This window comes from Schistocerca gregaria, chromosome 4 (genome assembly GCF_023897955.1).
Source record: "Schistocerca gregaria isolate iqSchGreg1 chromosome 4, iqSchGreg1.2, whole genome shotgun sequence".
NCBI classification, from domain to species: Eukaryota; Metazoa; Arthropoda; class Insecta; order Orthoptera; family Acrididae; genus Schistocerca; species Schistocerca gregaria.
In genome coordinates this window covers 576730111-576754376 of record NC_064923.1, presented here as the reverse complement: position 1 = coordinate 576754376, position 24266 = coordinate 576730111, and the positions used below count along the sequence as shown (strand labels likewise).

The 24266-nt window shown below is 41.1% G+C and overlaps 1 protein-coding gene and 1 non-coding gene across 2 annotated transcripts in view; both read left to right on the top strand.

Annotated features, from left to right (window-relative positions):
* The window catches only part of LOC126365968 (probable cytochrome P450 301a1, mitochondrial), a 223719-nt gene that overhangs the window by 69612 nt on the left and 129841 nt on the right, over positions 1 to 24266 (top strand). The window lies entirely within an intron of this gene.
* On the top strand, positions 1536 to 1610 carry Trnas-cga (transfer RNA serine (anticodon CGA)). The gene has a single exon. It is a non-coding gene; the product is annotated as a tRNA-Ser (tRNA).

The following is a 24266-nucleotide window of genomic DNA, read 5'->3' as shown; positions in this document are numbered from 1 at the left end:
GAAAACAGCCACTTACTTCCTGCATTTCATACTCCACATAATCAAAAATTTCAGCACGATGGACGGACGACTAATTTCGAAAGCCTCTATAAAAGTTTACCGCAAGTGACCATAAGTTCCAGTACTTGTAAAACACATGTCACACAGGTTTGTAAACCTTTATGCTTTCCTGTCATCTTTCTACAGCATGCGCAACAACTCTCTGATGTACAGTACGTGACAAAAGCGCGAAGCACGGGTTGAGTGGGTAATTGATGTTGTTTGAGTGATTACGAAACCGAGTCAGATTTACAAAGAACTTGGCAGTATGAGGCTAGTTATCAGTGTGACGTTGTATCGCTTGTGGCCTGGATGCATGCACTCATACGGTGGGGAAGGATGTCACAAAGCCGTTATGTACTCTCCTGAGGCAAGCTGACAAAGAACTGAAACTTCCTGGCAGACTAAAAATGTGTGCCGGACTTGGACTCGAATCTGGGACCTTTGCCTTTTGCGGGCAACTGCTCTATCATCTGAGCTACCTAAGCACAACTCACGACTCGTCATCACAGCTTTACTTTCGCCAGTACCTCGTCTTCTATCTTCCAAACTTCATTCTGACAAAGAACTGTTGTAAATGGTGCTTGACATCTTGGATACTGACAGTAGGACAGTTGACATCTGACCTACCTCCACACAGGTTATATCGGCAGTGGATCTGGGGCTCTTGGGGAATGACTCAACGTCATTCAGACGTCATAGAGTCATGTGTCATGTCTGCACCAGCATTGCCCTGTTGAAAAATTTCAGCACTTCACTGTCGCATGAGAGGTAATGCAAGTGGACGCAGTGTTCGCGTCGCACCGTTGGGCGTTCGCTCAATCACTGCCAGTCGTCACGGGAAGTCATACCTGATGGCTCCCCACACCATGACGGCAAGAGTAGCATTTCTGCACCTCTCCAAAACATCGGAAGAAAGTGGCCTCTCCACAAGTCGCCACCATAATCGCCGACGATAGTCCTCCGGGACAATGAAAAATCCGCTATTCATCGCTGAACACCGTGAGACGTCATTCATGAGCAGCCATGCTTGACCATCACAGGATCAGTCCAAACGCCAAACGTAGCCATCTGTGTTGCGTTGACGTAAGCCTACGTAGTGGAGGGTAATTCCCTTGTCTGTCTGCTAGTCCGCGATGAAAATGCGGAATCAGAATGAGATTTTCACTCTGCAGCGGAGTGTGCGCTGATATGAAACTTCCTGGCAGATTAAAACTGTGTGCCCGACCGAGACTCGAACTCGGTCCCGAGTTCGAGTCTCGGTCGGGCACACAGTTTTAATCTGCCAGGAAGTTTCATATCAGCGCACACTCCGCTGCAGAGTGAAAATCTCATTCTGGAAACATCCCCCAGGCTGTGGCTAAGCCATGTCTCCGCAATATCCTTTCTTTCAGGAGTGCTAGTTCTGCAAGTTTCGCAGAAGAGCTTCTGTAAAGTTTGGAAGGTAGGAGAAGGATACTGGCAGAAGTAAAGCTGTGAGTACCGGGCGTGAGTCGTGCTTCGGTAGCTCAGTTGGTAGAGCACTTGCCCGCGAAAGGCAAAGGTCCCGAGTTCGAGTCTCGGTCGGGCACACAGTTTTAATCTGCCAGGAAGTTTCAAAATGCGGAATGCCTGAATGTGGCAGGAAGTTCAGTACTTGTTCTCGTATGGCAGATTCAGCTAAAAACCACACTTGTGTATCATAGCTTCCTTCATTCTTACACGATATCTTGCAACCAATACATGCACGTGAAAAAGTAGGTTGCGTCGGTCTAGATTCACGAAAGACGTTCGGCACTGTACTAAACTGTCAGGTAATAACCAAGGAACGCGTAAGTGTGACTAGGTCGATGCACATTTAATTTATAGAGCCCAGTACTTCATACTGGATGGAGAATTCGGAACATAAATGAAAGTAACTTACGGCATTCCCAAACTTAGTGTAATAGGAACTCAGACGTTGTCAATACACGTAAAAGATAGGATTAGAAGCACAGTGGGGTCGCTCGCTGACGAATATAGGATTTTATCGCCGTTGGAAGATCGTAGGGGAATTCTTGGCCTCAGGGAACATTTAACGCTATGAAAGGTAGCTGTCTTTTAAGGCGGAAAAACGCAACGTAAGGCCCGAGCACTGCACTGTGGCGTGCCGCGTAATGGGGGCTTGCGTGATGGGGCGAACGTGTAAGTGTTTACGGGATATGTATGTATCTGTGGTAGCTGCGCCTCTCACTATCTTTTCATAGATATTATACCTTATTACAATTGTGGTGGTTTCTATTCCACCGGTAGCCACATGCCGACCAGCGCTACATTTACGACGGTTGGGTGGAAACACACACCATGACTAGTCACCCTGATGGCGGGGTTCCAGGACAGCCGACGAAATCAAACATTCGGAGAATTTGGGAATTTACCACAATCAACCCCGCAGGTAACATAAAAATACCTTACCCTACAGGTAGCTTATTTGCCAAAAATGTCAGTGTCTAGCTACATTATTTGCACTGTACAATCACATTTGCAATACTCAAGTAATCTTTGATGGTCAGTATCTATCGTTAGAAGACAAAGGTTTACAATTACATGGTAGATGAAATGTACAATCAAAAGCACCGGTTCTTAATTCCAAAAAAAGGCACATTTTTTATTTGTCAGTTACGGAGCTAACTACCGCGAATGGGAGACAATGGTTTGAATAACCCGTACGTATTTTTTTGGTATAGATTGCTAATATGCAATAAAAATGGGGGGCGGGGGGAGTTTGGTTTCCATTTGAAAATACAAAGTTGATCCAGTCCACGCAGGAGTGGGTAGTAGGTGGATAGTTGTAGCACAGACAACTATTCCCAATACCAAGAACACTTTTCCGTACAATGCGTCGTTTTCGAGACATTTAGTTGTCTGAAGTTAGAACAGGCACACTATATACGCCCAAGAAAGGAGACTGAAGAATGATTCCAATGATTACAACGGGCGGCAAATGCAGAAATCCACTGACGTAAGTGACTTCCACGATGGGCACATTGTTATGGCTCGGCGCTGGAGGACGAACATTTCGAAAAACGGCGTGCCTGCTTGTCTGTTAACGTTCTGCTGTCGTGAGCATCTTGCGGAAAGTGGTTAAAGAACTGTGTAACCACGAGAAGGAGACAAGTTTCAGGCCTCGACGCGTCATCACAGGTGTTCTGTGGCTTGCCCGGCCTGTAAAGCAGGAAAGGACTCGATCGGACCTCAGAGTACAATGGTGGTGCAAGATCGAGTGTTACACAGCACACCGTTCAGCGCACATTGTTGAATATGGGACACCGCAGCAACCAACGCCTACGAGTTCAAGTGTTGACCCAACTACGTAGTCAGTTACGATTGCAGCGTGCATAGGACCGCCAGGGTAGGATCTTAGATCAATGGAAACGTATCGCCCAGTCGTATGAATCGCGTGTCCTATCACGACTGCTCGATGGCCGGATACTACATCATCCAGACTGCCTTTTGCTCGAAACGTGCATCACGCCACAAACACAAGCCAGTGGAAGCAGTACTGTGCTATGCGGGACATACGTCCGGGTTTTCATTTGACTTGTATTTGTCATTGGAGGCATCATGGCAGTTGCAAACCACGTTAACATTATTGCAGCCCATCTGCAGCTCTTCATGTTTATTGTTTCCTTCATGCTGGGTAACTGTCCGTGAGACCAGAAACGTCCTACTGTGATTGGAAGAGAATGATAGTAAACTCTTGATATATTTCATGGTGACCTAAGACTGAGGGTCCACTGGAGCGGTATGATTCAGACTAGTTGGACGGCCGTATACGACCACATGTGACCGAGTAATCCCAAGATTTATAGTGTCATATACAGGCGTCCACTGCAAACGATCAAGTCAGCCACATACAGCTGTACACGGCCGACTGACTGACGGGTATCAGTGAAATTACACTGCCCCGAAGTAATCGGTGCAGGCGACCGCTTGTTGGTCCTTGTGTCTGTGTAAGTTTAGCACTTCATTACCAGCTATGCACATAGAGAAGGTGCTAAGTGTTGTGAATGAGAGCCGGTCACCCTTGGCATAGCAAGGTAAGAGAGATCACCACCGCGACTTACAGACGGAGCTGTGGTAGAAACTTGCAGAGGACATGAGTGTGCAAGCTAAGCACAACGATAATCATAAGATAGCAAAAACTATAATACTGTGTGTCCCCATCTGTTGAACATGCGGTACGTGATGTACAGCGTACAGTGAATAAGACTCTTTAAAAAATTCTAAAAATTGTATTTAAAACAAACTGAGAATAACCTAAGACTTTCCACAGTCCCGTAATCCCGCCTTTTCTACGTCTGTCAGATCGCTTTAGTGCGGCCTGGTGACAGAAACAGTACAGGAAAGACATATTTTGTTATTTCTGTTGAATTCTCTGCTCTCTTCGTACATCGATTGCAAGCACTCCATTCAGTGAGACTGTTTAAAAAATTCTGGAAGCTCATTTAAAACCAAAATAGGGAAAAACACCTCCAATCGAACGTTCACCTTTCGTAATTAGTATTCTCTGAAATCAAAACTTTAAACATTGCTGAAGAAGCAACTGTTGAAAATCTTCACGGTAAACAATAACAGCCAAACAGTTGCAGGATAGAGATTTATTGAAATCCTTGTCCATGGTTTCGGTGCATCTAAATATACCTCCATCAGAAGCAAAAATACATTACAATCACATCCTGCAGTGGAGGTGCATAAAACGATCGTCGTCAGGCTACTGATAGTATGCCGTGTTCGCATCGACCATCTCTTCATAAATCTGCTGTAGAGATGGAGGTGATATTTTAACTCTAACTACTGACGACGATTGTTTTATGCACCTCCACAGCAGGATGTGATTGTAGTGTATCTTTGCTTCTGATGAAGGTATATTTAGATATGCCGAATCCGTAGTCAAGGATTTCAATAACTCTTTATCCTGCAACTGTTTGGCTGTTATAATTTACCGTGATGATTCTCTGAAGTACTCAAATTGTTTTCATTCGTGTACTTACCCTGAGCAAAATAACATCATAAATTTGACTACAATGGATTACACAGCAGTGACACTGCAATTCTCGCCCAGAGATGCATAATTTTTTGTCAACTGTGTCAGATGGCAAGTGGTTGCAGTTCTTTGTCAATTGCTATGTTGTGAAACAAGCATATACATTTGAGTCTAACTGCTACATTATCAGGCTTATCAGATTCAGTACTCTTTTGCTGCAGTTTCCATTATTCCAAACTCAAATTCAACCACTAGTCGAATCTCAGAAAGACATGCGTTGAAAGTAGTTCGCATTGGCCCACGTTTTGACACTGGTAATGGTCTGATCAGTTAAGTCTTCAGTTCAACTTCCTCGCGACTGGTGGTTTCTGGCCGTATGACGGATGTTACTCATCTGCAGTGGACGAGCTTCATCGATCCATCGTAGTCGTATGAGCTTACGGACAACATGTTATTCCAACGAATACAACCCCAGTGGACGTTCTAACAATACCACCAATTGCAAAGTAGGTTAGAAATCAGATTAATAATGTTGCTCACGCAGCATATGTTCGCATTATCGGGCAACAACAAAGTTATTGACTGTGGATGGTAACGTCAGAATGGAAATAATGAAGTCACTGTAAAAAAGTCATTAATTTTGGCACTTATCTTGAATGGATTCCCACGTAGATTTCGTCGAAGTTGTTATGGCTCGTCTTGTTGATTCTAGGGTGATTCCACTTTGACTGATAGAAGCTCCAGATCTGTATTTTAGCAATATTTGAAGATTCACAAATCTTTAACATAATGCAGCGCGTCAGCAACCGTGAAATGTACAGAAAAAAATTGTTTATTTTCGGTCCAATATTTGAAGACGTAACAAATACGTTTTTCAGGAAATTCTTAATGATCAAACAAACCCAGATCAGAACAATGGTATGGTAGAAATAATTTTTGAATTGGCGTTCACGATCCACGTTATTATTAAACTTCTTGTAAATTCACACATACTTCTTCTTAATTTCCACTTTAACCAAACACAAGGCTTGATTGTTCTTTTACAAAGCGAAATAACAACTTAGCTTCTGCAAAGTGAAACAAAGACTGCTGAGTGTGCATTCGCGCCAAAAGGATTGCAAGTAAGTCAAAGATTATGCCAGTCTCACAGAAATAAATACACACACGAACCATATCACTGTAATATATAGACACCTATACATTAATAAAACCAAATGTGAATACTGTCGCAAAAATATGGATGTTACTTCGCAAAAAAGTTGTAGGATATTACTGGTATCGAGAACTGGGGTTGGGGTCCCGTAATGGTCACGTAAATACAGAACCATTACAACGTCCAGGCAATGATGTCTGAACTGAACCGAACGGAACACATCTGGGAAGCTATCGGGCACCAGCACTGCGTATACAAAGCACTGGCCCACAATTTACTGCATGACATGGGCATAGATTCATGGTGACACATACCTCCGGATACGACAGAGGACTAGTCGGGCACATGCCATGGAGAATTGCTATTGTACTGGGTTCCAAACGTACACCGACACGCTGTTAAGCCAGTAGTCATGTTTTGGCTTAACAATGTTTACAGGGAGTGTCATAATTAACAGCGTAACGCAGTCTGTTGTAAGTATACGACACTATACTGTTTTCATCACTAAAATAAATCTGGTGTAAACATTACACAATTTATTCTTACACGTTTGCTTAAATCTCATTGAATTCGTTTCACGTGGAGCGGAAACCAAGCTCTGTCCAGTACAGTCAAGTACGATCGTAAGAATACGATTTATGTTGTGCTACACGCACTTAGATTAAGCGATAATGCGGGACAACAGCTGTGCCGGTGCATTTAAGTCGCACACCACAGGCCAGCCAGCTGATCCACCTAATCTGCAATGATGTGAACAGCTGCAGTTCATACGCAAAAAGAGACGACCAGTGAAACAATATAGCTACGAATGTCATTTAATTTTTAAGGGGAATGAAATAATATCCGGCAGCACTCCATTACCGCACGTTTCTTAGGTGCCCACACGGGAAGCATAAAATGCTCTCGTTCCCACCTAACATAGTACTCTAATTACAAACAAGGGTGATGAAAATTCCTAATTTAAACACAGAGTGATTTTACTGAGCGAGCTATGTGTGATGCAAAAGAATACTGCAGGTACGTCACCGTACTGTTCAATACTGAAACCACTGAAGGTATTGATTACAGTCGGTCGTCTGTTAATCTCTTAGCGCCTTCCTTATCAGAATCCGAGCAATGCATTTCATTTCTGGAATTGTGGTCTACTACGTTGATAACGAGTCGATGAACAATAGAATCCGCGAAGCCACCGAGTTGCCACATTTTGTCCTCTAATTTTATGACGTGCCGTTCTACATGCCTCCAGCGTTCTGCAGTGACATGTGAGAAAGCTGCGTGCTTAGTTCCAGTACGTGTGGTAGCTTAACTATCTTCTCGCGACAGATCTCTTAATTCGGCTCCAGATCTGTTTTGTTGGGTTCATATTGTAATAGTACAATGACAAATGTAAAAATGCAGCATTTATGGGGCGTGCTCGATGCTGCGAAAGTGATTGTTTTTCATGTTTCTACGACACTTTAACTGTAGTTCGTGTGAGGCTACGTTTGCGATATAAAACAATGGCCAAAGTCCAAATAAAGAGTATTTGCCTTTTCAGATTTTCCTAAAAATCTAAACTGTTCTTAGGTTTAGCAACCTGAATTAACAATCTTTCATAAAATATTGATAATTAAGAATCTGTATTGAAAATGAAAACAGTAGTTTCGGCCCATGAACCATGGACCTCGGGGTCGGAGGGGAGGCTTGCGTGCCTCGGCGATACAGATAGCCGTACCGTAGGTGCAACCAAAACGGAGGGGTATCTCTTGAGAGGCCAGACAAACATGTGATTCCTGAAGAGGGGCAGCAGCCTTTTCAGTAGTTGCAGGGGCAACAGTCTGGATGACTGACTGAACGGCTGAAAGCAAGGGGAAACTACAGCCGTAATTATACCCGAGGGCATGCAGCTTTACTGTATGTTTAAATGATCATGACGTTGTCTTGAGTAAAATATTCCGGAGGTAAAATCGGATCTCCGGTGGGGGACTACTCAGGAGGACGTTGTTATCAGGAAAAAGAAAACTAGCGTTCTACGGATCGGAGAGTGGAATGTCAGATCCATTAATCGAGCAGGTAGGTTATAAACTTAAAATCGGGAAATGGGTAGGTGGGAATTAGTGAGGTTCGGTGGAAGGAGGAACAAGACTCCCGGTCACGTGAATACACGGTTATAAATACAAAAGCAAATAGGGGTAATGCAGGAGTAGGTTTAATTATTATTATTATTATTAGTCGTAAAGCTCCCATGTGGAAGACGCTAAGTAAAGCTGGTTCACTTTCCGTTCTTCTTGGTCTTCTGTTTCTTTTTATTTGCCCACCAGTTTTTCATTGTTTGCGAAAATTTAGTTCTTCTTTCTTCGGTCCATTTTGTTCCGGTTCTCGGTGCTTTTGTCTCTGGTTTAACCTCCCACTTTTCAACTTTTATTCTAAAATTGTTCCTTGCAGCTATTTCTTCTTTAGTAATTTTTGCTAATTCCAAATCTTTTTTAACTTTTTGGATCCATTCTCCTCCATTAACAAGAGAATCTACGTATTTTACAATTCTTTTTGTTAATCTGTGTTAAGGAAGTCTCATTATGTGGCCATAGAATTTAAGGCGTCTTTTCCTCATGTCTATCTCTATGTTAGAATATTCTTCAATTTTTGATGTTTTCTGTAATCTATATCCATTCTCGGTCCGTCTTGGTCCCAAAATTTTTCTAATTATTTTTCTTTCTTCTTTCTTTAGATTTTCTAGATCATTTTTCCTGTTTAGTGCCAAGGTTTCGCTGGCATATAACATTGATGGTTTAATGACTGTATTGTAATGCCTAATTTTTGCATTTAAAGATAAACATTTTTTTTATTGTAGAGGTTTTGCACTAATCCTAAACCTTTACGATCTTAATGTATTCTTTCTTGTTGTGCAAATTTTTCCGAGATAATTTCTCCAAGATATTTGAAGTATGGTACTCTGTTGATTTCTCCGTATTTTGTTTGTAATTTGGAAATTTCTAAATTTGTTGTTGTAAACACTGTCTTTTCAAATGATATCTGTAGGCCGACTTTTTCTGCACATTCTTTTAGAATTTCTACTTGTTTTATAGCCATCTCACTAAAATCTGCCATTATTGCGAGATCGTCTGCAAAGGCTAAGTAGGGGATTCTTAGGTTATGTTTCTTGGTTCCTAATGAAATTGGTTTCCAGCACTTTTCTTCTTCAAGTTTCTTCTCCCTTTCTTCCATGACTCTATCCATAACTACATTGAACAACAAAGGCGACAACCCATCACCCTGCATAACCCCAGTTTTTATTTCAAATGGTCTTGAAAGTTTTCCCATAAATTTCACTTTGGATTTTGTATTTGTTAACGTCTTTTGAATGATTTTCTGTATTTTCCGATCCAATCCTTTTTCCTCAAGAATCCTAAATAGTGTGGGTCTGTGGATTGAGTCATATGCCTTCTTGAAGTCGACAAAGACATACACTGTAGGCTTGCCTCGCATCTTCCTTATCCTTGTGATTAATTTTAGGTTTAAAATTTGCTCTGGGCATGATCTGTTTGACCTGAACCCAGCTTGGAAAACTGAGATTTTGGGTTCTAGCATTTCTTGTGCTCTTTCAAGAATACAAGCCGATAAAATCTTATATGTGACAGGAAGTAGAGAAATTCCTCTGTAATTATTTACATCATAATTATCCCCTTTTTTGTGTAATGGATGTATTAAGGCACACTTCCAATCTTCTGCGATTTCTTCGGTGACCCATATATTTTGAATAATTCCTACTAGCTCCTTTCTTGAATTAGGCCCTAGATTTTTGAGAAATTCAGCTACAATTCCATCCTCCCCGGAGGCTTTGTTATTTTTTAGTTTCTTTATGTGTTTGATAATTTCTCCTTCTGTTGGCGGTGAGGAATCTTTTTGCTGCGGGGCTTTGGTGTTGGATATTGGGAGGGTTTTTGTTGGTTCTGGACAGTTTAGCAGTTTTTCAAAATATTCGGCTAATACTTCACAGTTTTCTTCATCGCTTAGTGCTAAATTCCCATCTGGTTTTCGGAAGCAAACATTTTGAGGGTTATAACCTTTAATTTGGTTTGCGAAAGTTTTGTAGAATCCATGTGTATTATAATTTTTAAAATCTGTGTCTATTGATTCTAATTGTTGGATTACATATTTTCTCTTCTCTTGTCTGATAATTTTATTCGAAAGCTTTCGTGTTTCTAGAAAGTTCTGGTGATTCCCCTAAGTCTTATTTGAGCTATATTTCTCGAAGGCTTTTTTGCGTAATTCAACGGCATTTTCACATTTTATATTTCACCACGGATGTTTGGGTTTCTTCTGTAACGGTATTTTTTCTTTGGCTATTTCTGTAATTTTTGTCTTGAATTTTTCCCAGTTGTTTGCAGGAGAGTTTTCCCATGTTTCTATTGTTTCTGATTCTGTTAGTTTCTGTAGATTAAATTTTGGTACTACCGGTGGTGTTTGCTGTGTTTTTCGTCTTGGAGTGAATTGTACTAGAACCCTGGTGAGGTAGTGATCAGAGTCGATATTTGTGCCTTTCTTAACTTGGATATCTCTGATCTCTTTTTGGAAGTCATAAGAGATGGCTACATGGTCGATCTGAAATTCTCCACGTTGGTTTGTAGGGGATCTCCAGGTTTTTTGTTTGCTAGGTTTCTTGTTGAAGGAGGTTGAGCTGATTTTCATGTTGAACTGTTGGCAAAGTTGGATTAGTCTCATACCGTTTTTGTTGGTCAATCTGTGTGCTGGATATAAGCCAACTGTCTTCCTAAATTTTTTTTCCTTGCCAATCTGTGCATTGAAATCTCCAAGAAGTACTTTGACGTCGTTTCTTGGTATTTTAGAGATTTCAAGTTCTAATCGTTCCCAGAATTTGTCTACAGCTTCTCGGCTCTTCTTATTTTCAATGTTGCACGGTGCATGGACATTAATTAGGGTGTAGTTTTTATTCTTATTTTTAAACCTAAGAAGCAGTAGTCTGTTGTTAATGGTTCTTACAGACTTTATAGACTTAACGGCGGATTTTTCAACAATAAAGGCCATACCAAGCATGTTCGCCCCTCTACCAATTTGCCTATTAGTTCCACTTTTGAAGATTCTCAAGCCATTGTAATCAGTGGTTTGATCATCGGGGAACCTTGTCTTTTGTACTGCTAGGATTTGGATTTTCAGTTTCATTAATTCTTCTGTTACAATATGTAATTTTCCTGGTTGTATCAGTGTCTGTATGTTTATTGTTCCAATGTAATTTTTCTTCTTGTTTTTGTTTTTGGGAAGTTTTCCAGAGTGCTCCGACTCACTCATAAATAGTGTAGGCCCGGTCTCCCCAGAATCCGAATGACCGGTTGCCACCTTTTTACTAGGTGGGTGGATTTTACCACCTGGGGTAATTTTGTTATTACATACACAAACCATGATTTTACTTGTAATTCATAGTTGGCCTGGCATGTGCCAGTTGATAGGATCAAGGTTGTGGAGCCTTGAAACATGAGTCAGCCGCCACTAACAGACGCTGTTGGTCACCGCCACTAACATGTGGAACATTCGTGCCCTTTGGTACTAGTTTTGGTCCACCCCGGGTATTTTATTTCCCCGGTACCCACCATATCTAGTGAGCATCCCCCTATCCGCCACCTGGGGAGGCGCCCGGTAGGAGACTAGTAACTCCCGCGGGGGAGTAGGTTTAATAATGAATAGGAAAATAGGAATGCGGATAATCTACTACAAATAGCATAGTGAACGCAATATCGTGCCCAAGATAGATACGAAGCCCACGCCTACCACATTAGTACAAGTTCATCGGTAAAAAATTATTCAGATAGTAAAGGAAGATGAAATTTTAATGGTTGTGGGTGACTGGAACTCGATAATAGGAAAAGGAAGAGAAGGAAACGTAGTAGGTGAATATGTAATGGGAGTTAGGAATGAAAGAGTAAGCCGGCTGGTAGAATTTTGCACAGATCATAACTTAATTATAGCTAACACTTGGTTCAAGAATCATATAAGAAGGTTGTATACATGGAAGAAGCCTAGAGATACTGGAAGGTCGCAGATAGATTATTTAATGGTACGACACAGATTTAGGGACCAGGTTTTAAATTGTAAGATATTTCCAGGCGCAGATGTGGACCCTGACCACAATCTATTGGTTATAAACTGTAGATTAAAACTGAAGAAACTGCAAGAAGGTGGGAGTTTGAGGAGATGGGATCTGGATAAACTGACTAAACCAGAGGTTGTACAGAGTTTCAGGGAGAGCATAAGGGAGCAATTGACAGGAAAGGGGGAAAGAAATACAGTAGAAGAAGCATGGGTAGCTTTGAGAGATGAAATAATGAAGGTAGCAGAGGAACAATTAAGTGAAAAGACGAGGGCTAATAGAAATCCTTGGGTAACAGAGGAGATATTGAATTGAATTGATGAAAGGTGAAAATACAAAAATGCCATAAATTAGGCAGGCAAAAAGGAATACAAACGTCTCTAAAATGAGATCGACAGGAGCTGAAAATGGGTAAGCAGGTATGGCTAGAGCACAATTGTGAGGGTGTAGAGGCGCATATCACCAGGGTAAGATAGATAGTCCTTACAGGAAAATTAAAGATACTTTCGGAGAAAAGAGAACCACTTCCATGAATATCAAGAGCTCAGATGGAAACGCAGTTCTAAGCAAAGAAGGGAAAGCAGAAAGGTGGAAGGTTCATATAGAGTGTTTACAAGACCGATGTTCGTAAGAACAACATTATAGAAATGGTAGAGAATATAGATGAAGATGAAATAGGAAATATGATACTGTGTGAAGAGTTTGACAGAGTACAAAAAGACCTAAGTCGAAACAAGGCCTCAGGAGTAGACAGCCTAGGGAGAGCCAGGCGTAACAAATCTCTACCATCTAGTGAGCAAGATATATGAGACAGACGAAATACCGTCAGACGTCACGAAAGACATGTTAATTCCAATCCCAAAGCAATCAAGTGTTGACATATGTGAAAATTACCGAACTATCAGTTTAATAAGCCACGGCTGCAAAATACTAACACGAATTCTGTACAGACGAATGGAAAAACCGGTAGAAGCCGACCTCGGGGAAAATCAGTTTGAATTCCGTAGAAATTATGGCACACGTGTGGCAAAACTTACCCTACGACTTCTCCTAGAGAATAGATTAAGGAAAGACAAACCTACGTTTCTACCATTTGTTGACTTAGAGAAACCTTTTGACAACATTGACTGGAATACTATCTTTCAAATTCTGAAAGTGGCAGGTGTAAAATACAGGGAGCGAAAGGCTATTTACAATTCGTGCAGAAAACAGATGGGAGTTATAAGAGTCGAGGACATGAAAGGGAAGCAGTGGTTGGGATGGGAGTGAGACAGGGTTGTAGCCTCTCCCCGATGTTATTCAATCTGTATATTGAGCAAGCAATAAAGGGAATAAAAGAAAAATTCGAAGTACGAATTAAAATCCATGGAGAAGAAATAAAAACTTTGAGGTTCGCCGATGACATTGTAATTCTGTCAGAGACAGCAAAGGACCTGGAAGAGCAACTGAACGGAATGGACAGTGTCCTGAAAGGAGGATATAAGGTGATCCTCAACTAAAGCAAAACGAGGATAACGGAATGAGGTCGAATTAAATCGGGTGATAGTGAGGAATTAGATTAGGAAATGAGACTCTTAAAGTAGTAAATGAGTATTGCTATTTGGGGAGCAAAGTAACTGATGATGGTCGAAGTAGAGAGGATATGAAATGTAGACTGACAGTGACAAGGAAATCGTTTCTGATGAAGAGAAATTTGTTAACGTCGAGTATAGACTTAAGTGTCAGGAAGTCGTTTCTGAAAGTATTTGTATGGAGTGTAGTCATGTATGGAAGTGAAACGTGGACGATAAATAGTTTAGACAAGAAGAGAATAGAAGCTTTCAAAATGTGGTTCTATAGAAGAAAGCTATAGATTAGATGGGTAGATCATATAACTAATGAGGAGGTATTGAACAGAATTGGAGAGAACAGAAAATTGTGGCACAACTTGACTAGAAGGAGGGGTCGGTTGGTAGGGCATATTCTGAAGTGTCAAGGGATCACCAATTTAGTATTGGAGGGCAGCGTTGAGGGTAAAAATCGTAGAGGGAGACCAAGAGATGAATACACTAAACAGATTGAGAAGGATGTAGGTTGCAGTAGGTACTGGGAGATGAAGAAGCTTGCACAGGTTAGGGTGGCATGGAGAGCTGCATCAAACCAGTCTCTGGACTGAAGACCACAACAACAACAACAATGTAATTAGAAATAAAAGTACGTGTATTATTCATAAAAAATTATTGTATTTTATATTTCGAGATATAGCGTTTCAAATTGAACGTCGGGCGAAATAAAAAGATGAGACAGGCGACACGTGAACCAGCGATCAATTAACTGCCCCAGAACACTACCAGTTCCGCTATACATCCACTATGTAACAGGGTGTCAACTGTATTAAATACAGTGTCTCGGAAAACTTCAGAGCCGATTGCTCCTGTAAAGTCATGAAAAATATCAAGAACAACCTATTTCTCGGCATTTTTAACCGTGTTCCTCATGCATTTTCTCTACGGAGCAGGAAGCAGCATAAGCCATTTTCATACTGTGTATTGACAGAGCGACAATCAGAACACAACAGTACAGAGACTGTGACTGTAAACGATTTATAAAATTAACACTACATAGTTAAAGTTGTTGACTGGAATACTCTCTTTCAAATTCTAAAGGTGGCAGGGGTAAAATACAGGGAGCGAAAGGCTATTTATAATTTGTACAGAAACCAGATGGCAGTAATAAGAGTCGAGGGGCATGAAAGGGAAGCAGTGGTTGGGAAAGGAGTGAGACAGGGTTGTAGCCTCTCCCCGATGTTATTCAATCTGTATATTGAGCAAGCAGTAAAGGAAACAAAAGAAAAATTTGGAGTAGGTATTAAAATTCATGGAGACGAAGTAAAAACTTTGAGGTTCGCCGATGACATTGCAATTCTGTCAGAGACGGCAAAGGACATGGAAGAGCAGTTGAACGGAATGGACAGTGTCTTGAAAGGAGGATATAAGATGAACATTAACAAAAACAAAACGAGGATAATGGAATGTAGTCAAATTAAATCGGGTGATGCTGAGGGAATTAGATTAGGAAATGAGACACTTAAAGTAGTAAAGGAGTTTTGCTATTTAGGAAGTAAAATAACTGATGATGGTCGAAGTAGAGAGGATATAAAATGTAGACTGGCAATGGCAAGGAAAGCGTTTCTGAAGAAGAGAAATTTGTTAACATCGAATATAGATTTATGTATCAGGAAGTCGTTTCTGAAAGTATTTGTTTGGAGTGTAGCCATGTATGGAAGTGAAACATGAACGATAACTAGTTTGGACAAGAAGAGAATAGAAGCTTTCGAAATGTGGTGCTACAGAAGAATACTGAAGATAAGGTGGATAGATCACGTAACTAATGAGGAGGTATTGAATAGGATTGGGGAGAAGAGAAGCTTGTGGCACAATTTGACTAGAAGAAGGGATCGGTTGGTAGGACATGTTTTGAGGCATCAAGGGATCACAAATTTAGCATTGGAGGGCAGCGTGCAGGGTAAAAATCGTAGAGGGAGACCGAGAGATGAGTACACTAAGCAGATTCAGAAGGATGTAGGTTGCAGTAGGTACTGGGAGATGAAGCAGCTTGCACAGGATAGAGTAGCATGGAGAGCTGCATCAAACCAGTCTCAGGACTGAAGACAACAACAACAACAGTTAAAGTTGATTAAGTAACAAGTTGATGGCTCTTAATATATTAGTATATTTTAAAGTTTCGTTTTACATAACTTAGTAATAATACGTCTAATACACTAGTAGAACCTACTTCTAACAGCATAACAACGCCAGTGTACGTGTTTTGCGGCTTCTCGCCAATTATCGCTCTTCCGTTTGTTTACGTGACGTTCATTCTTATGATGAACAGAGAACAAGAACAAAAATATCTCTGTAAACACAGTTCCACATAAGAACCGTTGAGGAGATGACTGTGACTTTGTGGTTACCAGCCACCACTGATTGGATTCTATGTAAACGTAATCCCAGTTAATAAAAGGTAACAACTACATTAAGAAACATTACTATAAATACAATTCTGTGGCTGTATTCGTAGTTAAAAGAGGTGCTCAAGGCGTCGTCGTTGTGCCCAGATGCGGGCCTATACTCGTCGTCGCAATGAGTTTCGAATCCTTACAAACACACCTGGATCATCTCAAAATTTTTGACACTCCTTGACAAGTCTCTGCACTAGGTCTCTACAACTGTGGTTACCGGAGTCACGTACACAACGCCTTTAATGTGGCCCCTACACCTAAATCCCCATCTTTGGCTTTATCGGTGCATTATATATCGTCCCACCATGGGAATAATATGCGTCGGTGCTCTATCATGAAAGTATCGCTTTCTCTGGCATTACTTTAACGGAACTTCCTCAAACATTCGTGCAAGTTAATGTCTCAGAAAAGACGGTAGTTCTGTCTGTTGTTTGACGGAAGACCATCACCTGTTACGTAAAAACACGTTCAGTAAGAAATCTCGCTGATATAGAGACACGTGCACTGCACGAGGATTGGTGCCTAGATGACCAGGGTTTAAGTCACAGCCACTTTTGTCGCTTTTCCTTACTCGAGATCGAAGAATTACACGAACTTTAAAATAGCTTTCGCAAAAATATGACAACGTTCTGCGACAGAAATAAACTTTTTTTAATGAAATTACAAGAAATCAGACCATTAGCTGCTTACAGGCGTTGAGAAATCTCAATGGGGACGGTTGAAAAAAGTGTGATCTGACTGGGTCTCGAACCTGGGACCTTTTGCTTGTATGGCACATGCTCTATTTTTCATATCTCATTTTCTTCGCTATACTTCATTCCTTTTGTTCGGGTCGGACGTCCTATAACATCCGTTTAAGTTCTTCGTTGAATCATTCACTCAGTTTTTTTTTTCTTTGGAGAGGGCAGCTAACCCCCCGACCGAACACACTGAGCTACCACGCCGCCGCTCTCATTTTTTTTCCGTTAATGTTCGTCTCATTTGTCTGGGGTGGACGCTCCATGACACCTGCTCAAGTTCATCACGGATTCGTTCACGTACCTTTTTTTTGTTTCAGAGGGCAGTTAACCCTATGACCGAACACTTTTTTAATGGAAATGAGCGAATGGCACTTGGGGAAGTTCGGCCGCCAAGTGCAATTCTTATTTTATTCGACATCACGTTGGGCGACTTGCGCGCCGGTGATGAGAACGCAATGATAATGAGAACAACACAACACCCAGTCCCCGATTTTTTTTTTTTTTTTTTTTTTTTTTTTTTGCTCAGTTTTCTTATTACAGATGGCAGGCAGCCCTCTGACCAAACAAGCTGAACTACCGTGCCGGCATGACTGCAGTGACTCATCTCTGGCACGCTCCCCGTGAGACCCACACTTTCCAACTTTCTGTCCACACACTACATTTGCAGTGCCTTTGCACACCATACTCATTAGTGTGTGGACAATATGTTGGGAATGTGGGTCTCACGGGGAGCGTACCAGAGATAAGTCCCTGCAGTCGCACTATCCGGTGTTCCCTTAGTGGCCTAGCCGGACAGAGCATCTGCTATGCAAGCAGGAGGTTCTGGATTTGAGTCGCGGTCCGGCCACAAATTTTTGCATTGTCATAAACAGTGAAAGATCTAATTTCATTGTAATTTCATTCTTCGAGATCTGCAAGATCACCAATGGTATCTGCACAGGTACCAGCTTCATACAAACTTTTTTTAATCCCACCTTCCATTCCGCCTCCAAGAGGAGAGAGAAGGTGCCTGTAGAACTTCGTTCTTTTGAGCCTTGCGCAAGCTGGAACTGGCGAAGGAGAACCACAGTTGGGCTACAAACACAAACAAGCCATAACAATCTGTCACAAAAGCAAACGAAATGCCTCCTTCCGTTCCAGAAAGAAACAACAATCAGATATATAACCAAACAATCGAGACTGAAAACACAACCTTTGAGGTTTCAACAGGCCGTAACTGTATATCACTCAGGCAAACGATATACCGCTTTCGCTCCCAGCTAGTTGACGTCATTACTGATTGGGTAGCCCTGGCAGTACACTTATTCTCGTCAAATGCGCACTGCGTATGTCTATGCGTTTTAAGAAGTGATACAAAATTTCTTTTAAGGAAGAAAATGGAACGAAGTCGTAGTCCTAGTGAAACTAGAAATGGACATAAAAAGAAAAACAGACGTACCAAGCAAATACTTGGTGGAAAAGTTATATAAATGGTGCAAAGTGCAGTATTATGGAGAAATTCAATCATTTGCTTGTAGTATGTGCGAGAACACAAAAAAGAAAATCTGTTCAGCGTCATGACGAGGTAACTGTTACATTAATTAACAATAACTTCAACTGCAAGCACTTACCAGTTTTAAACAGGTTTTTAATACAAACAGTAACGCAAATGATGATTTTAAAACCAGTCTATATATGTAACTCAAATTATGTCCCCCTGAAGAAAAAATAACTCTTCCGGTTCAAATGACAAATGTTGACCTAATTTCTGTATTAAAAGAACTATTTGTTGCCTTAACATATCTTTCTTTGACCAAATTAACTTTCCGTGGCAACGCAAACAATGAAAGTTATGATAATATTCACGATATGCTGGATGCAGTGCGTATAATAATTACTGGGATACGAGGGTTGTTTTTTAAGTAAGGGCCGTTCGCGCGTATAGTCCCGTAGTTCGCGCGGACGCCGCAACAAGCCACCGCGCCACTTACCGGAAACCTTCCCGTTCACACTGATGCAAGTTGCAGCTCTGTAGCTGACGTGTACGCATCGCTGTGCTACTTTATAATGTTTACGATTATTGAATCGCCCGCCGCGTGTGAGAAACGGTCAGTGATACGTTTTTTGACAGCGAGAAGCCTATCAGCTGCAGAAATTCATCGTCAGCAGAAGTTCATGGGTTGAATTCAATGAGTGAAGGTAAAGGGCGTCAATGGGTTAGAGAGTTTAAAAATGGCCGTCAAAACGTCCATGACGAAGAACGCTCAGGCCGGCCCTCTGTGATCACTGATGATTTGGTGGCTGCAGTCGAAACAAAGATTCGTGAGGACAAAAGATTCACAATTTCCACTCTTTCTTTGGAATTTCCACAAGTTTCAAGATCGGTTTTGTACAAAATTGTGTCTGAAAACCTAAACTTTAAGAAACTGTGGTCTCGGTGGGTATCCAGACTCCTCCCAGAGGACCACAAAGGGAAGACATTTGCCACTAAATTGGACTTTTTGATTCGTTACGAAGAAGAAGGGGATGACATGTTGAGTCAAATTGTCACTGGAGATGAAACATGGGTATCCCATATCACTCCCGAAAGCAAGCGACAATCGATGGAATGGCGACACACAACATCACCCGTCAAGGTCAAAGCCAAACAGACGCTGTCAAAGCGCAAGATTATGGCAACTGTGTTCTGGGACCGGCGCGGTGTTTTGCTAGTGGACTTTATGCCACGAGGAACGACAATAAACTCAGATGCCTACTGTGCAACTCAAAAGAAGCTCCGCAGAGCAATTCAAAACAAAAGGCGCGGCATGCTGACAAAAGGAGTTTTGCTCCTGCACGATAACGCTAGGCCTCACACCTCTCAAAAGACTCGGGATTTGATAGATTCTTTTGGCTGGGAAGTTTTGGACCATGCACCATACAGCCTCGACCTTGCTCCTAGCGATTTTCACCTTTTCCGGTACCTGAAACACCATCTTGGCGGGCAGAGCTTCAATGACGACGATGAAGTGAAAGCGGCCGTGAACTCTTGGCTGTCGGAGCAGGCGGCCGAATTCTTTGAAGAGGGAATTAAAAACTTAGTTGTACGGTATGACAAGTGCTTAAATAAACAAGGCAACTATGTAGAGAAATAGGTAAAAGTGTCTAGAATCAGAAAATAAAAGTTTTTTTACCAAAGTATTTGTATCCTTTTTAAAAAATAAAAACGGCCCTTACTTAAAAAAACAACCCCCGTATTATCGAAAATAGACTCAGCTAGGTGGTACTCAATTATGATAGACAACTCCACTGACATTACTCAAATAGAAACTCTAATTATGTAAGTAAAATAGCGCACAAAGGGAAATTTAAATACTAATGTCAATTACAATCAAGATTGGTTAGTACTTTAATTATCTATAATATCACTTTAATTTTCAACAATGGTTTCAATAGAAGGAGAAATGTATACGCACTACTTTGTACTGTATCCACTAACAGGATGTACTGCGACAGATATTGGTTCAGGTGCTGTAGGAATGTTGGATAGGCATGACACTGAGAAGAACAAACGCCCTGCAGTTTCTTCTGATGGTCCATCTGTTATTACAAGAGTTCGTTGTGGGGTGGCAACACTTTTTAAAAAAATGTTACTCCGATATATTGTTATGTGGCCCATTGGTTAGCTGTATCAACCAGTCAAACAGCTGAACAGTGTTAGCAGATTGCAAAGCTTCAAGATATTCTAAACAGAATTTATAGCCACTTCTAACAGTCAACAAAGAGTTTCAAAAGCATTGAAAATTACAGAATAAATTCTTAATGAGCCAAGGAAAAAGTTTGTTAAGACTTTTGCCATTCGCTGGCTCTCACCTGTAGAGGCGGTAAATTCAATCTACAAACTGGATTTCTTTGGTATCTGTGCTGGGAAAATATAGCAGCAGGCTTGCTAAAAAATTTAAAGTGCTTTTTTCAGTATTTTATTTTATTAAAGATGTGATGTTTCTTTTTAACAAATTTCGTCTGGCTTTTCAAAAGTCAATTTACATTCTAACTGCACAAAAATTTGTTTGAATTCAGGCCTAGAAGAGCTCTAGGACCGTAAATTGAGACTTGGTCCAAATGACAATTCTTTTCTTGATAAAAAGCCTCTAGAATTTCAAGAAGGTGAGTTCCAGTTTCGTGGAAAAACAATACAACATTCGTTGCAGCATAGAAGAGTTATTGAGTACGCGATCTGCAAATCTTAGGTACTTTGCTTATAAATATTTAGATAAGATACGAGTATTTAACTCCCCCCATGAACCATGGACCTTGCCGTTGGTGAGGAGACTTGCGTGCCTCAGCGATACAGATAGCCGTACCGTAGGTGCAACCACAACGGAGGGGTATCTGTTGAGAGGCCAGACAAACGTGTGGTTCCTGAAGAGGAGCAGCAGTCTTTTCAGTATTGCAGGGGCAACAGTCTGGATGATTGACAGATCTGGCTTTGTAACACTAACCAAAATGCCCTTGCTGTGCAGGAACTGTAAACGGCCGAAAGCAAGGGGAAACTAAAGCCGTAATTTTTCCCGAGGTCATGCAGCTTTACTGTAAATGATGATGGAGTCCTCTTGGGTAAAATATTCCGGAGGTAGAATAGTCCCCCATTCGGATCTCAGGGCGGGGCCTACTCAGAAGAAAGTTGTTATCAGGAGAAAGAAAACTGACGTTCTATGGATCGGAGCGTGGAATGTCAGATCACTCAGTCGGGCAGGTAGGTTAGAAAATTTAAAAAGGGAAATGGATAGATTAAACTTAGATATAGTGGGAATTAGAGAAGTTCGTTGGAAGGAGGAACAAGAGTTCTGGTCAGGTGACTACAGGTTTATAAACACAAAATCGAATAGGGGTAATGCAGGAGTAGGTTTAATAATGAATAGGAAAATAGGAATGCGGGTAAGCTACTACAAACAGCTTAGTGAACGCATTATTGTGGCCAAGATAGATACGAAGCCCACACCTACTAAAGTAATACAAATTTATATGACAACTAGCTCTGCAGATGACGAAGAAATTGAAGAAATGTATGATGAAATAAAAGAAATTATACAGATAGTGAAGGGTGACGAAAATTTAATAGTCATGGGTGACTGGAATTCGGTTGTACGAAAAGGGAGAGAAGGAAACGTAGTAGGAGAATATGGATTGGGGGAGAGAAATGAAAGAGGAAGCCGCCTGGTAGAATGTTGCACAGAGCACAACTTAATCATAACTAACACTTGGTTTAAGAATCATGAAAGAAGGTTGTATACATGGAAGAAACCTGGAGATACTAGAAGGTATCAGATAGATTGTATAATGGTAAGACAGAGATTTAGGAATCAGGTTTTAAATTGTAAGACATTTCCAGGGGCAGATGTGGACTCTGATCACAAAATTATTGGTTATGACCTGTAGATTAAAACTGAAGAAACTGCAAAAAGGTGGAATTTAAGAAGATGGGACCTGGATAAATAGAATGAAGCAGAGGTTGTACAGAGTTTCAGGTAGAGCATAAAGGATCAATTGACAGGAATGGGGGAAATAAATACAGTAGAAGAAGAATGGGTAGCTTTGAGGGATGAAATAGTGAAGGCAGCGGAGGATCAAGTAGGTAAAAGGACGAGGGCTAGTAGAAAGCCTTGGCTAACAGAAGAAATATTGAATTTAATTGATGAAAGGAGAAAATATGAAAATGCAGTAAATGAAGCAGGCAAAAAGGGATACAAACGTCTCAAAAATGAGATCGACAGGAAGAGCAAAAAGGCTGAGCAGGGATGGCTAGAGGACAAATGTAAGGATGTAGATGCTTATCTGACTAGGGGTAAGATAGATACTGCCTACAGGGAAATTAAAGAGACCTTTGGAGATAAGAGCACCGCATGTATGAACATCAAGAGCTCAGATGGAAACCCAGTTCTAAGCAAAGAAGGGAAAGCAGAAAGGTGGAAGGAGTATATAGAGGGTCTATACAAGGGCGATGTACTTGAGGACAGTATTATGGAAATGGAGGAGGATGTGGATGAGGATGAGATGGGAGATGCGATACTGCGTGAAGAGTTTGACAGAGCATTGAAAGACCTGAGTCGAAACAAGGCACCCGGAGTAGACAACATTCCATTGGAACTACTGACGGCCTTGGGAGAGCCAGTCATGACAAAACTCTACCAGCTGGTGAGCAAGATGTATGAGACAGGCGAAATACCCACAGACTTCAAGAAGAATATAATAATTCCAATCCCAAAGAAAGCAGGTGTTGACAAATGTGAAAATTACCGAAAAATCAGTCTAATAAGCCACAGCTGCAAAATACTAACACGAATTCTTTACAGCGAATGGAAAAGTTAGTAGAAGCGACCTCGGGGAAGATCAGTTTGGATTCCGTAGAAATACTGGAACACTTGAGGCAATACTGACCTTACGACTTACCTTAGAAGAAAGATTAAGGAAAGGCAAACCTACGTTTCTAGCATTTGTAGACTTAGAGAAAGCTTTTGACAATGTTGACTGGAATACTCTCTTTCAAATTCTAAAGGTGGCAGGGATAAAATACAGGGAGCGAAAGGCTATTTACAATTTGTACAGAAACCAGATGGCAGTTATAAGAGTCGAAGGACATGAAAGGGAAGCACATGTTGGGAAGGGAGTAAGACAGGGTTGTAGCCTCTCCCCGATGTTATTCAATCTGAATATTGAGCAAGCAGTAAAGAAAACAAAAGAAAAATTCGGAGTAGGTATTAAAATCCAGGGAGAAGAAATAAAAACTTTGAGGTTCGCCGATGACATTGTAATTCTGTCAGAGGTAGCAAAGGACTTGGAAGAGCAGTTGAACGGAATGGACAGTGTCTTGAAAGGAGGGTATAAGATGAACATCAACAAAAGCAAAACGTTGATAATGGAATGTAGTCAAATTAAGTCAGGTGATGCTGAGGGAATTAGATTAGGAAATGAGACACTTAAAGTAGTAAAGGAGTTTTGCTATTTGGGGAGCAAAATAACTGATGATGGTCAAAGTAGAGAGGATATAAAATGTAGACTGGCAATGGCAATGAAAGCGTTTCTGAAGAAGAGAAATTTGTTAACATCGAGTATAGATTTAAGTGTCAGGAAGTCATTTCTGAAAGTATTTGTATGGAGGGTAGCCATGTATGGAAGTGAAACATGGACAATAAATAGTTTGGACAAGAAGAGAATAGAAGCTTTCGAAATGTGGTGCTACAGAAGAATACTGAAGATTAGTTGGGTAGATCACATAACTAATGAGGAGG